The following is an 8,442-nucleotide window of genomic DNA, read 5'->3' as shown; positions in this document are numbered from 1 at the left end:
TAATATGAGGTAAGTAAGAAATAAAATAGGTATTTTAGGTTTTAAAAATACAATTTAAATTGAATGCTGTAAAATTAATTTAGGAATGAGGCAAGATAGAGATATATATTTTAAAATGTTACAAAACAAATAAAAGCAAGGGGTTTTGTTAAGGTAACTTTTCAGTTTTACTGCTTTATCTCATGTACCCATTAAATAAGCTTAAGATGGTTTTTATGGCATACCCCTACGAATTTTAATCTTTTCTACTTTCCTTATGTGCCAGCTTCTCTTATTCTATTATTCAGCCATCATCAAGGGTATGGACCAACAAAAAAAAGCGAGGGGAAGCGGGGAAATATTATAAAAGTGTAGCAGCTGATTTTACCACCCCAATTTTGCCCGCCTGCCACAACTAGAGTGCATGAAAAATTACAAGTCAGCTCCACAATTGAAATATTTCCGCCTCAACGCACTGAAATGCGCAATCGAAAATAGTTATCTGTGCTCGCTACCAATCCACTTTTTTTTATATTTGTTATATACTCCTCTACAGAAATATGCAGTCCAAAAAGAAGGCAATATATACATATATCGGGGGAAAATATAGGGTGATATGGCAGACGGACGTGGCAGCGACAAGGACAACAACGATGTGGACACATATGTGCATTATGTGTGGATACTGGATACTTTATGCCGATTCGGGTCCGAGAAATTTCCATATTTGATTGTTTTTGAACGCGTGCCGCAGGACGACAAAAGAAGGGGAAACTCTGAAATAAAACGAAAAGGCAGCAAAAAAAAAAAGCATAGAGAGGCGTCTGTTTATTGAAAATGGCATATAAAAATCGAATGGGCGGCGGCAAATTTTTTTTCGGCTCTGAATTGTGGAAATGCGGAATTCACAGGCATAACATTCTTTTGGGGGCGCTCAGCGAAATGCATGCATTTATTTACAGATATGTAGGTGCAAGGATTCACCCCCCCATAACGGCCTTTCAAAATGATAAAAAATATTAAGCGAAGGCCAGAAGAAAAACTCAGAAAAGCTGCGAGGACAAAACATCGAACTCTGATTGCCCTAATTTCGTGGGTATACATTATACAAATTTCTAAACGAAATTGTATTTAATGTTACTCATAAATATATATATAACAATTTCTGGCTCACATCAAAATATTTTTGAAATTTATTTGTCTGCAGTTATAAATGAAAAAGCTCATGCAATTAACATATTACATTTTTTGTAATCTGTAATCTACAAAAATCCAGAAAACAAGAAACGAAAAAATAAAGCAAAACATTTGGACCAAAATTTTCAAATTAGCCAGTCAAACCGTATACCTTTTTTAATATACCCCAAAAAATATATCATGTATGCAAAACATTCTCGGTGACACAAAAGCGAAACGGAATCGGACGAAAAAAAAAAAAATAAATGAACTTGCAAAAATAAACAGAACAAAAAATTAAGCACTCATGACAAAGCGAAAGTCGGATAATGCCATAACAAAAACAACAACAATAGTGGCAGCAACAGCAGCAACGGAATGACATTATAAAGTATCATGGCAATTTCTTTTTTTTTTTTGCGTTAGTCAAAAAGTTGTTACAAAAAACTATTTTCAGATTCGGTAGTTTGTAGCTGCAACCTATTAATTCAAAATGGTTACTATACAAAAAAAAAAGAAGTTCCAAAAAAAAGTATACTCAAAATGATTGCGACAAGGCGAAAGCAAATTCTTAGTTGTAAGATATCGACAGACATGCCTCTTATATTTTTTATTCTTGAATTTTTTAAAATAGAAGGTGTAAAAATTGTTATATAAAGATATGCATTAATAATTACAACCTAATAGGTTTTTTCTGTGGCTTTTCATTTTTCGTTTTAACTAACATAATGTATGTTGTGGGACTTACATTCACATATATTTAATTGATTTACTTCAGCTACTAGAAAAGCTAACAAAACTATCATTTAAGCCTGCTCTTTTCACAAATGTTCTTTTTGTTGTTACATATTTTAAGCAATTTAAATTTATTTGCTTAGTTTTCCCCAGGTTTACTGCTATTTGCAAGGGGGATTGTTGAAGGCCATAAAACTTGAAAATTCTAATATGCTACAATTGAGCCTCGTAAAATTTTACGTAGAGAAGGCAGCATGAGTGAGTGCGAGCGAGATGGCTAGCAGAAGACGGGTTTCGAAAGGGGCAAAACAAAAAGCCCAGAGTAAACGGCACAAAAACATTTTGCGGTTGAAGGCAGTTAGCCAAATAAATGTACAACTAGATAAACAAGCTGATCAAACTAGTTGCACAGACATGGAATCCTTTAAAAAGAGGCGGCTATATGGGGTAAGAAAGAGAGGGGCATATGTGGTTGAGTAAGAGACGGGTGGAAAGAAGAATAGGCCAAGCACTGACAAACCGTTTAATCATTGGAGTTGCTCTCTCGGTGTTTGCTTTTCATTTTATAGTATTTGCCAATTTTTCGATGTGCCTGTATGCGTCTATGTGTGTGAGTATCCGTGTGATAGCTGGCTAATTTTCATTGCCTACTTTTCGGCACTTTCAACACACTTTCAGACATCAAGATTTCACAGGGAAATACGTTTTTGGCAGACTAAAGGCAAATGTAAGCATGAAAAAAACTGGTACATTTGTTTGGAAATATAATACAAGTTTTAAACGTATATTAATAACCTTAAAAATGGTCGGATACATTTTTATTAGAACATTTAACTTTTTTAATGTATAACTCGCTGTTAATAATTTAGTTTTGTACTAAAATAAAAGGTTTGAATTAGAGTGAAACATTATTTTTAACTTTTTAGCTTGTCGTTTCGTGTATAATACCGAAAGCATATCTCTTTATGGGAGATTACTTAAGCAGCATAATTTTCGTTGCCTACGCTTGTGCACTTTTCGGGCCTTTTGGCCTTTTTTTTGGCATCAAATATTTTCAATTAACAATCTGTTGTGGCTTAACAGGAATAGCCTACCCTATTTATCCTTTAATACTTCCACTCTCACACCCGCACTCACGCATATTACACAGACGCACACAAACACATTTAAAGGATACCCTTTTGGCGCTCTTTTTGCTGTTTGTTTGCTGTTTTCTTATGTTTTGTGCCGAAAATTTGCTTAATTAAAAATAACAAGCAAAGCCAGCAGCAAACACCAGCCCATTGCAATATCCTTGGTCGCCCCAAAACACCCTCAAAACGCAAGAGGCTGAAGAATAACAACCGCAGAGCTACAAGCAAAACTTTGTTTAATGGTTAGTTAAGCGTTTAATTTGCACAAGGCCTACAAGCTCATCATCCACTCGCACAAAAAGATATATATCCAGATCCAGCCACCCCAAACTCCACTGATGACTTTTTAAAAGCATCTGAGCCCCATATGTCTAGGGTAGGGGCATTGAACTGGCTATTGTGGTGGTGCTTCAAATTTATTCCCTTGAGCACTTTCAATTGCCTGCTACTTTTCACCAATTTTTAATTATTTATTTGTTTTTTTTTGTTTTTGTTTTTAAGCGGTTTTTGTTTTAATGAACAATATTTAAAGATATAAGGAGTTAGTGGGACCATTTGAGTATTTCTCAAAGCTGTATATACATTTTTATATTTCGCCAGAAACCGCTGATCAGCACAGTCGATTTTCATTTTGTAGTCAGTGTAACTTTTTGTTTTTCACTAGATGGCGGAGTCAAGTGTTTTTTTTTTTCGCGGGGAAAGAGGTTAATGGCTTTTTGCTGAGTGCAGCCATGTTTTTGTGGGAGCCAGCGAATGGCAGCTAAGCGGCTTAAAGTTGACGCACTAAAATAATTTCAGTGTTAATTTTATTTAAAAACCATCAAGGCTTAAACTTTTGCCTAATGCCAATTAGAGGGAAATGTCCATGTTGCTGTTTTTCGGATTCGGTTGCTGGGCAAAAAGGCGGCCACAGAACATGGCTGATTATGCGATTCTCTTTTATCTCGGGCAGATTTCCAGCAAAATCGAGATTTTGAAATTCCGCAATGATTGACGGACGACCGTCGGTAAAAGACAAAAATTATGCACATTAAATAGGATTCGACATTTAGTCAATATTCAATTAAAGCTCTTTGCTCACAACATCATTTTTAGTTGTAAGCGCCCGCAGCTTCAAAATGTTATTGGCTGGCAAAAAGGCGGCAACGATGATGAAAATAATATGGTCCTGATGCTCCTGTCAATGCTCATAATTGCTGATTAAAAACGTGGCCCCTCGTTGGCAAGCAGTCAAAAGTGGCAGGAAAAGTAATGAAAAAGTTGAAATAAATAATATGTTTTTCTGGTAATCAAAATGGTAGGAAAATTAATGAAAATTTTAAATAAATAATATGTTTTTGGTAATCAAATACAAACATCTAAAACTTTGCTTTTCAAACGCAGAATTACAAACTGCAATAATTAATTACAAATTTCAATTAGCGACTTAGTTTAAAATCTACGATTATGATTGTTTTTCCCAAAAGATTAAAGAGGTTCATTAAAAAAAATTTAAATAAAATTGGGGAATTAAAAACACTATTAATATATTAAAATTATAATACCCTCTGCAAGGGTATAAAAAATGTATTAAATAATTTAAATTGTATTTAATGGGATATTATTACATCAAGATTTAAGATTAAGATTAAGATTAAGATTTTAAAATGAAACACTGGTAGTTTCATCTTACTAATTTTTGTATGTGTTTAAATATGTTTTTTAATAATTTAAAAGTTAAAAGTTTTATGTTTTGAATACCCTAGATTTTTTGGGTGTTAAACAGGAAGAGAGTGCCATCACACCCACAAATGTAGTTTACACAGGGAATGCTGAGATTGTTGAACTGCAATCGCCGGCTGTTCAAGTCGAAAGTCTGGGCTGTCAAGTCGGCCAACGACATCGCCAGATCGTGTTCAAAACGGCAACAATATACCCCGAATACCCCGCCACATACCCCTCAATGCTCTAGTAGGGCAAAACTGTCGCCAAGTTCCATAGGCATGGGGAACACAAAATTTAACTTTTTAATTAAGGCGAGGCATTGGTTTTTATTTTGTTATTTGTTATTTGTTTTCCCTCCAGCACGGCGAGTGGAAAGTCCTGCCAAAAGGACAAAGGCGGGCCAGGAAGCGCAACAGGCAAACTTGACACATAAAACGGGGATAAAGAACAAAAGCCAAAGAAAAACAAGCACAATAATCATAAAAAGCAAGTGTGGGGGGCTTAAAAGCGGCATCGAAAGTGGAAATACCCTCCATAATATCTTAACTAATAAAATATGGATTAGATACAAGAAAAGATCTGGCCTTCCCTTTATTTATTTTTCTTGGAAACTTAACGTTTTTGCTTTAAAAAACAAAGTTTAGTTCTTTTCGTTGTAAAGATTTATGTTTCAAAAATTTTTAAGTACTTTGTACTTAAGCTTTTTTTTATTGTATATCTTTAATTTTATTCCTGTTTCCATAACTTTATTATTTTTTTTAAGAATTTTATGTTTTTTTTTTATTAAACTAAGTTTAGTAATTTTTTGTTGTAAAGATTTATGTTTCAACAATTCTTAAGTACTTTGTTTAAAGTTTGTTTTGTATTGATTGTCTTAAATTTTAGTAATAAAATATTTTATATATATTTAATTGGAAAATGCATCTACTTGATTGTAAATAATAAACAAATGAAAAAGACTCTCAAAATATTTAAGACTATATGTTTTAAGTTAAAAAACATCTAAGATTTATAATATTATTATTGGACAACAATCAAATGTGCCCAACGGACCAGGGTATAAACGGCCAACTGAAAACTGCGACGTCAGAAAAACAACTTCAAAGCGGCGACAGTTTAGTGTTTTCCCACTGTCCTTGTGTGTGTGTGTGCCGTGTGCGTTTGGGTGTGTGAATCGCTCGGCAGCCATCTTGCGGCCGTTGTGCTCAGCTGACAACAAAAGACCGGACTAAAAAACAGGACGAGGCAGGCGCTTTGTTTGTATTCGCGAGAACCGCCTGTCGCAATTGCCTTAAAGGACACTTAACCTTGTCAGAGGCGCGACAACACAACAAACTTCGTCCTGCTGATCCACGAATTGATGATATCTTAAACGCAACACGCCGACTAGTTTCTGTCTGGGAAAAATGCAATTGGGTTTCTTCCCACAACAATACTTTGAAAAGCAATTTAGACTACACTGGTAAAGAAATGGAACAGTTAATATAAGTAGCTTACTTTTGAATTCAAATTATTGTACAATTACATTATATACAATGCATATTATTTAGCATGATTTAATATTAAAATAGTTTAATCATTCAATTTGATTAAAATGCATTTTATTTAAATTAAGGGTGGTTTTTTAGCAATTTGTATCGAGTTCAAATACTCAATTAAACAAATTGCAGATGACATTTTATTATTCCGACACAATTATTTATTGTATTCAACATATTTCTCTTATTCCAAAAAACTAAAATAATAACTATACAAAATCGTGCAATGCTAAGGGTTTGGCTAACGTTGCGTATACACAATTTGATTGGCTTTAAGTCATTTTCCTTGGATTTTATTACGTATCTGCCAATGTTTGTCAGTCGTAATTGCTGTGTGTGTGGCTGTATATATATATATATATATATATAAATATGTTACCAATTTATTTGACAAGCTCACAAATTGCAGCTAACCGAAAAGGGAATATCAGAGACCAGCTAAAAATAAAGCCTGAATAAAAGTAAGATGGGGGAAAAAAAGATGAAAAATATATGTATAGTATGGGTCGGTGCATATATGCCAATGGTACCTACATGGCAGACCATTCAAGTGTGTGTGTGTATGTGTCTGTTCAGTGCCTTATTGACAGTTGATTTGCACTCTGATTGCACAAAAGAAAGCCCAAAATCCGTACATTAATTAAACACTGAACTTGTCTATGAGTGTGTGTTAGTGTGTAAGTGCCTGCCACACCCCCTTTTAGGCAGAGGGAACATGGTGTTAGGCAGGATATGGGAATCGGGAAATCAGGAAATCGGGGGACTTAAGGGGGATTGGATTGGCAAGGATCTCGGCACCGGAAGCCATCTGTATGGCTGTATGGATATGGCTGCAGTTCCTGATTCGGTTTCATTGCTTGCAGTTTGCCTTTTTATGGCTTGTGCTACGCTCAATTCGTTCTGGCTTTATTTCTGGCCCACTCCTTTTCCCGTTTCGGCACTTGCAGAAATATTTTGAAACATTTTTTTCTTAATTATGAGAATTTTGTTTAGTTGTAGCAAGTAGTTCCTTTCAATATTCACAATTTGGCCATGCAACTTAAAAATACATTGTTAAACCACATATGTGTATATATTTTTCACTAATGATGGAAATATTACTATCAAAATTTAAAACCAAAATGATCTAATAATAAAATAACCTAACATTTCCAAACATGATTTAATACTCTGAGTAAAATACTAAGTCCAAATTGTATTTATATATCTTGGCATATATTAAGCCAAGTTATGATGTTCGATTTTTAAATGGTAATTAACTTAATCATATTAAAAACTATTTAGAACTATATTTGTTTTCTTCTTTCACTTGAAATTGAATTTCGAGTCTACAACTAATAAAATGTTTACTATTTATTGGCAAATATAATTCAATAACTTGGCATACTTGTTAATATATCTCTGCATACATTAAGCCATTTTATGAGTGTTGGATTTTTCCTCAGTGCTTTCTCTGTTGTGTTCACCCTTTTTACGGCCAGTATGCGACCCTTCTTGTTTGCCTAACTTAAGGTGTTTTCCCTTTGCGCCCCCGCCGCCAACCATTTCGCAGTGTCGACCCATGCAAATTTTATGAATATCTGCCAAAATGGGGAAGTAAGCTTTGACTCACATCACGCAACTTGTGCAGCTCGCAAATTCATAGTGGGCAACTTTAAATTTAACTGACAGGCGGCAGCTGGTCCCAGGACTCGCAGGTCCTCCCACTTGGCCACGCCCACCCCTCAAAGACCCTGTTTTGGGCCATTTATCAAATGTTTTGCCTGCAGACGCGAGCCGCAAGTGTCGTTAATTATCCAGTGTATATGTGTGTGTGTTTGTGTGCGTGTATATGTGTATTTATATTTTGTTTATATATTTTTTTTTTTATTTTCACATCCTTGGTCGCATATTAATGCATGTTTATTTGCCAGCCTGGGCGCACTCAATTCATATTTATTATTATTTATGACCGTGCATTATAATTCATTTAGTTGGTATGTGGGTGGGTTTTGGGGTGGACCCGACCTCGTCAAGTTTTAGCCACCCGCTCATGTGTGTTTGTATTTTTTAGTAATTAATTAAGTGCCCCTCTTCGGAAGCTAATTAAAATTTAAAGTGCGCGCTTAATTGGCAACATCAACAGCTGGCGCTCCAATGATTCGCCCCCCCCCCCCTTTTTTATGTATTAATTTTCT

This window comes from Drosophila gunungcola (genome assembly GCF_025200985.1).
Source record: "Drosophila gunungcola strain Sukarami chromosome X unlocalized genomic scaffold, Dgunungcola_SK_2 000034F, whole genome shotgun sequence".
Lineage (NCBI taxonomy): Eukaryota > Metazoa > Arthropoda > Insecta > Diptera > Drosophilidae > Drosophila > Drosophila gunungcola.
The sequence above is the reverse complement of the archived record's forward strand: the minus strand, read 5'-3'. Positions refer to the sequence as shown.